The following is a 7,844-nucleotide window of genomic DNA, read 5'->3' on the forward strand; positions in this document are numbered from 1 at the left end:
CGTGACCAAAATGGAGAAACAGTCTCAGTGGCCTCCACCTCCATTTTCCTTCAGAGCAAGCTTCTCAGAGCACAACCTCTCAGAGCAAAAACCTCTCTAACCAACCCCCTCTCCTCAGACCCTCCTATCTTTAAGGAAACCATCCAAGTTCCCTCCCCTCAGTTCTCCCATCTACCAATCACTGTCCATGTCTTCCCTGTGCCAATGGTGGCTCTAGCTTAACCCAGGGCTGCCCAGAGGTCTGTGGCTTTGCACATGTTTGTTGAAGGTCATATTCTCAAATAATTAAATTTTGATCTATGCTGCAGCCCTTCCTAAATCCTGTTAGGACTGAGTAGGGTGGAGATTGTATCAATTCTAAAATCAATCATGACTCAAAGAACTTCCTGTTCTATGCTTAAGCATAGGTCAAAGCCCTTTCCATTGTTCAGCAAAAGGTTTCTGTCCTAAAGTAATCTTAAGAAGGGAGGAGGAGGAACCTCCCATGCCAATGGGGTTCACATTCCAGTAGAGTTCCCACTATCAGTAGGAAATTTTTCAAGTACGAAATTTCACAATGGTGAAATTTCCAACATTTATAAGTCTAAGAAATTTTAAGGTTTACAAGGTTCACAAAGTGGAGTTTCATATCTGACTAAAGGCAATGGGATCCTAGGATCTAAGAATCCATGAATCCTGGCTAAGTTTAGAAGTCAAATGACCAGCCTCATCATAACGAATTTGGATCAGGGCTGAGAATCAAGCAGAAATGGGCATTACTGACTTTGTACTTGAACTTGGTGATATTAATGTTATATTAAAATTGGCCTAAAAAATGATTCTAATCCCTATTCAACAATCCAAATACTAAAGTTGTTTTTGTGTGAAGAGTGAAGGTCAATTTATACTTTCTCCTTAGCTATTGTGAAAGTGTGCTTTTCTATTCTTGCCACAGCTTTTGAAGTAAATATTTATTTGTAAAAGGTAATCTATTATTAAATGGAACTGAGATGCTAGTCACAAGTACCCTAAAATTCAATGAACAAAGCTGGTGGGAACCTAAGCCAGGGGCAAAACAGGAGAGATTCCCCAGATCTTTCAAGCTATCAGAGACTTCTGAGGGGGAAGATTAAGAAGTAATAAACCTTATCATCAGGTAGTAAAGTCATATCACATATATAGTATATGGGATATATGGTTAGATGGCAATTAGTTTGAAAAATATCTGAAGGAATTTAGTGGACTACTGAAGTTCAATTTGAATCAATAGCTATGCTACTAGTAGAGGGGAAATGACATGATAGTGATCCTTCCCACTTCTGAAATATTGTTTTTGGCTCTGGGTCCTGTGATTTAATGAGAGCATTTTTAATCTAGAGAGTGTTCAGAGGGGGCTACTCAGGTCAGTGCAGGGATGATCATTCAGTATTAAATGAAAATCACTTAAAATTACTAGAAATGATTAGTCTCTAATAAAAAAGACACAATACATAGGTGATAACTCTCTTAAAGTATTTGAAGTATTACCATATGACAGAAAAAATTTTAATTACTCTTTGTGGTAATAGAAAGCACAAGTAGGGACCACAAATAAAAAACCTTGAAGAGGGAAATTTCAGTTTGTCCTATAATTAGCAATTGCCAGAAGTAACATAGGCTGCCTTGAGAAGTAGAGCCCTTTCATTGAAGGTCTTCAAACAAATATTAGTTGACCATTAAATATGACCAAAAATAAATATAAGAGAGAGGATGAAAATCAATGAAAGAGGCCCTGGATGTCAGGGTCTGGGAGAAGCAAAGACCTCCAGCCCAACACCTATGCAGAGGTAGGACCTGATGACCTCTGTCTGGGGGTAGAATTTGGATTCTCACCATGGCCAGACTGCCCAGCTCTGTCCTTCTACTCAGTCAGCACACCACTTAAACACTCAGAACCAGAAGTAGGAAAAGGAAAGTAGACTCAGAGAACTTTGCCCTCCTTTGTGGGTAGACTGGACTAGTGAGAAAGGTAGAGGAAGTGGAGCTAAGTCACCCACTGAAAAGGCAGATAACTATACATCTTGAATTAATGTGTACTCATCCTTTCCTATTTCATCACATAGCACTTTTTAAAACATTTTCTGAGTTCTTATCAAGGAATGTTGTATTCTATATTATAGGAATTAAATTGGATACTTCAAGTATTAAAAAAATGTATGTAGGGAGTCCTTAAAGGTATGGTTTCTTTCGAATTGTAAGAATTCTATAGAGTTAAGAAACAGAATCTCTTTCCATTGCATAGAATAGGAAAGATTAAGCAAAATTTATTGAAAAGATGACCATACAAAATCCTTCTCTAAAATTCTATGTGTCAGTCATGTGTGGGAATCTGGTGATGAGCAACTGGATCTAACGGCCATTGCAGCCATGGAAAGAGTTAATCTGTTAGGGAGATTAGCAGGGGAACAGGAAAGTTTGGGGACAGCATGCCTGAGAAGGACCAAGCAGAAGAATCACCTCACCATGACTGGGCGCTATGATCTTCATTTATTATTCCAAAGGGGAAGATTTTTATAGAGACTAAAATATTAAGCATTACAACATTTTTGAGGGGTATTACTTTCCCACCATTATCCTGTTTATGAAAATGACTTCACACATGAACATTACCAGGATGGCTATGGTAGGCATAAGCAAGTTAAGAAACAGTGTTTGCTAATCTGTTCTTAGGGAAAGTCAGGTTTGGTACTTTCAATCATGATGTTGCAAGGACTTCTTTGTTCTTCAGAGTGAAGGGAACTCAGGGTTTAATTATGACCTTTGTCCAAGAGCAGCAGTGCATTTGTGTGAGAGATTGGGACATTGCCAGCAATCTCAGCAAGCATGGCTTCTTTCCTCAGTGGGCTTTATTTGTCATTAGCTTCTCCTATGTATGTATTTAAAGATAATATTTTTGTTATGGGGTTGGTACCTAGATATTGCAGTGGATAAATCACTGGACCTATTGTCAGGAAAACATGGAATTAAATTGAGCCTTAGACATATACTAGCTGTGATGCTGAGGAAGTCATTTGGCCTCTGTTTACCTCAATTCCCCATCTATTTCATACTTGGTGATTCAAAATGCTTTTGATTTTCAATTCTTCCTATAGACACAATCCAGTTTTTTAGTTTTCTTTTATTTTGGGGGCTTCTCCTGTATCTCATGTTTGAACTTCAATTTTGTTTTTTGTTTAGGTCTGGCTTATTCCTCAGGAATCCTTGGAAATCTTCTATCTTATTGAATGCCTATTTCTTCCCCTCAGAAGAATATATATAGTTTTGTTAGATAGGTGACTCTGAGTTGTAAACCCAAATCTTCCTGAATATCATATCCTATTCCTTTTAATCTTTTTATGTAGAAGCTACTAGGTCCTGTATGATCCTGATTATACTTCCATGGTATTTTAATGTTTTCTTTCTGACTGCTCTCAATGGCTTGGTGCCTTTTGAATTTAGCTATTGTATTCCTCAAAGTTGTCATTTGAGGATTTCTTTCTGGAGGTGATCTATGAATTCTTTCAATTTCAGTTTTATTTTCATGTTTGAGGATTTCTGGATAGTTATCTTTGTTAAATTCTTGTAATATGATGTCCAAGGTTTTTTCTAGACCATGGCTTTCAGGCAGTCCAATAATTCTCAAATTGTCTCTCCTAGATCTACTTTCTAGGTCATTTGTTTTTTCAATAAGATATTTCATGTTTTCACCTGTTTTTTTTTTTTTTTGCTTCTGCTTTATCGCTTTTTGATTTCTCATGAAATCATTAGTTTCTTGATGGTAAATTATGCTTTTTAAGACTTGATTTTCCTCTGTCAGTTTTTGGATCTCCTTTTTCAATTGGCCCATTTCTTCTTTCATCACTTTCATTTCTCTTCCCCACTTTTCCTTTGTCTTTCTTAATTGGTTTTTGAAATATTTTTTGAGCTAGTTGAGAATTTGTGCCAAATTCATATTTTCCTTTTGGACTTTGCATGTGTCTCTTTTGCTTTCACTGTTCCTTTATGTGTCTGTACCTTGATCTTTGTCTCCATAAAAATTCTTTAAAGTTAAGTGCTTTCTTGTTATTTTCTCCTTTTTCCTAATTATAAGCCAACTGTGTTTTCTGGGAAATTGAGGTACTTTCTAGAACTTCAGTTCTCACTTGATGTTATTTTCAGCTTATTTTCTGGGTCTGAGGGCTGAGAACTCTCCCCTTCCCCTTCTGATTCAATTGACCCTTGAGATACTAATGGCTTAAGGACTTGCCTCAGGCTTGAGCACAAACTTTTCATTTCACTCTGACCTTAATAAGCTCAGGGGCTAATGAAATTCTAACCCCAAGTCTAGGCTGAAGTTTTTGGTCTCAGTGTGTACTTGATCCAATCAGGCACATCTTTGATTGTCCTGTCTTGAAGCTCCACCCTGAGGTTTAGGCAGAAAGATAAGTACTTAGAACTTAGTACTAGCACTCACCCCAAACTGTATATTCTGTCCTTATCCCAAGGCCAGACTTCCCTGGGCTGGGACTCCAGACTTTTCCATAGGTTTGAAATTTCAAGGGGTTTGGGTTGGCTTATACCACTATTTGCCAGGCAGAATCTCCGAGTCTGAATGTTGGCTTGGGTTCAGGTTCTGAACCTGTGACAGTAGATGTGGTTGGGGAGTAGGGGTGGCTTGGTATTGGTTTGTTTTTCCCTCCTTGCTTCAGACTTTTGCTGTCTCTGCTTTTCTCTCACCCCAGTTCCCCAGATGCCTACCTTTTAGATTTTTCTTTTCTTGAGGATTGTTATACTTTGTCTCCTTTTTTGGTTCTTTCACTTGTGTATTCATTTTGTGGAGAAAGTTTAATCTTGGTCAGATAAGATTCTTGTGGTGACACAGAGTAACTCTGATTCACTCCTCCATCATCATCTATTTTCTAAAGATGATTTTTCCCCCTCTGCACCAACAAGGTTTTACAGGAAATTGTAATAATCAATCACAAAAAGGGATAAATACAACATCACGAATAATCCAACTTATTTTTCTTGATAATGATCTTTCTATATTCTCTACTAATATAAGTTGGGCCTACAAGAACACTGATATGGGACTTTTTCTACATTGGTGGGGATCCTTGCCCTGAGTTCATCTAAGGAATGTGTAGCATTCCAGTGTATGATTCCTGAGCTGGTTCCTAAGTGGGCCATGCGGCCTTTGTTCTAAGTAGGTTGCAAAGGCTGGATTTACTCATGCCTCTATCATGTACGTCATTAGCATTTCTACTAATGTCAATCCACTCTGTTGTTACATATGCATTGCTTACCTACCAATCATCACCATAATAAAAGACAGGAAAGGCACAGTACCTCCCTCTCTCTGGCTCTGGCTTTTGCTCTCTGGATCTCTCCTTCTCTGGAGTCCTACTCTGGCTCTCTAAAGATCTTCTTCCTTTGTTGTTATGTCTCCTGCTCAATTATTCTCTCACCAGATGTCTCGGCACCAGGAGCTAAGGCTCCCCACCTTTCCTAGTGGCACTCAGTCTCCTCCTACTCTCTGTCTGGGAATACTCAATTCCATGTGTTTTCTCTATCATCAGTGTTTTCCTAAAATTTACTTTCAAAGGAAAACCTTATTAGGAACTAAGCACCATTCCTTACAAAACTTGTGTCTGTCTCTCTATCATCACTCCCAATTAAGAACTCTTTCTATCTGTATTAACTGTTATATATGTCAATTAGTACACTTCCTCTTATTTCTGCTTCATTAATGTCTTGGATACTTCTCTTTTTTGCTGTTTTCTATATGTACCGATTAAGCAATGATATTTGGTGGTATCTAAGCCTTTGATATAGAACTTGGGATCCTCCTTTATCTATTAATGAATAGTAGTTAGAAATCTAGGTTGAAACTCAAAACTACATTGCCTATATTGAGAGTATTTAATAGAATAATTACATTTGATTCTGCACTGGTTTTCCTCTCTCCCAAAGAGGAAAAAATGATCAGTCTGACCTCTCCTCTTTCTCCTTATGTTAGGAATAAAAGTTTCCCTTGAAGAAGCATAAGGGGAGAAAAACAACAACAAACTAGAAATATGAATCACATTGATAATAAGAATCATAATTTACATAAAAATTTTACTAAAAGAATAATTCTTTGTCTATTTTAATGCAACTATATTCAATATTAATTGGTTTGTAAATCATGTTAATTGTTTATTTTAATTATAAAAATTTCCTTGCAATCAACGTAATTATCCATTTTACTAGGTGATGATCAGAAAATAAAATAAAAGCAAAATTCAGATCTTAACATGATAGCCAAAATATAGGAAAGACTGTCAAGTGTCTTCTTCTTTAACACAGTCATTCTTCATTAATTTAATAGTAAGCATTTTTAAATGAATGTTGAAACATTAGCATTTTAATGGATGTATGAGTACTGAATCTTGGGAATTATTGCAATTAAAAGAAGTAATGAAGAAGGAAAGAAAATTAACAAAGAAATCAAAATTGAATAAAATATAATCGATAAATTATTTAGATACAATTATACTGTTTTATAATTTGGTCTTTTTTAGTTAAATTTATGATATGTGAAAACATATTTCCTCCTTCCCTCAGTTGTCATTCCTTTAAAATAGAAGCTGGAGGTGCTCTTTAGATAAACTTTCAGGGAAGAGAGAGTTTACTTAGCCTTAGATCAAAGCTGTTCAGTTGATATTACCACTAAAACTCAAGTCACATCAGCATATCTTTTCTACTTCCCAAGATGATAGCATTGATAAGTACTTTTTTCAAGTGTTCTATAATGAAAAAAATATAAATTGCCCTTTTAGTACAAATGGTATAATCTAGTACTTCCTGGATCAATTCCAGAAGATCATATTTTAAAGAATACATACACATGCACACACAAGTCATATAACTTTCTGCATTATTGTTGCTGCTAAAAATAGATTTGATGTTAAAAAAAACTTCTTGTCAAATCAGATAAATCAGCTGGAAATAAGATTTCAAATCTAAGAGTTATCTGATATTGATAATCTCCACTAGAAAAAACTATTAGTAAAGGGAGGGAAGAATTTCTACTTTCTATAAACTCATTTTGTCTTTCTCTTCAACTATTTTTTTCTGTATCTGGACTTTGTTGAGTCTAGGGAATGTAACTGCTGAACTCTATCTGGAGGGTGTCAAACACATGTTTCAGCACATCTTAAGCATTTCTCCTTTGTCATTTTTAGGTTAATGTATGACTATCTAACATTCAAAGAATAACAAATCCCAATATTATACAAACTATTTGACACAATAAGCAAAGAAGGAGTTCTACCAAATTCCTTTTATAACAAAAATATGGTTCTAATCTCAAAGCAAGGCAGGTCAAAAACAGAAACAAAACTATGGACCAATCTCCTTAATGAACATAGATGCAAAAATCTTAAACAGGATACTTGCAAAAAGATTCCAGCAAGTGATTATGAGGGTTATTCATTATGACCAGGTGGGATTTACACCAGCAACTCAAGGATGTTTCAATATTAGGAAAACCATCCACATAATTAACCATATTAACAAGTAAACCAACAGAAATCACATGATTATCTCAATAGATGCAGAAAAAGCCTTTGACAAAATACAACACTCATTCCTATTGAAAACACTAGAAAGTATAGGAATAAAAGGGCCTTTCCTAAAAATAATGAACAGTATATTTCTAAAACCATCAACAAGCATCATCTGCAATGGGGATAAATTAGAAGCCTTCACAATAAGATCAGGAGTGAACCAAGGTTGCCCATTATCATCTCTATTATTTAACATTGTACTAGAAACACTAGCAATAGCACTTAGAGAAGAAAAATAAATTGAAGGTGTTAAAATAC

The sequence above is a fragment of the Monodelphis domestica genome, chromosome 3, assembly GCF_027887165.1.
Source record: "Monodelphis domestica isolate mMonDom1 chromosome 3, mMonDom1.pri, whole genome shotgun sequence".
Classification (NCBI taxonomy): domain Eukaryota; kingdom Metazoa; phylum Chordata; class Mammalia; order Didelphimorphia; family Didelphidae; genus Monodelphis; species Monodelphis domestica.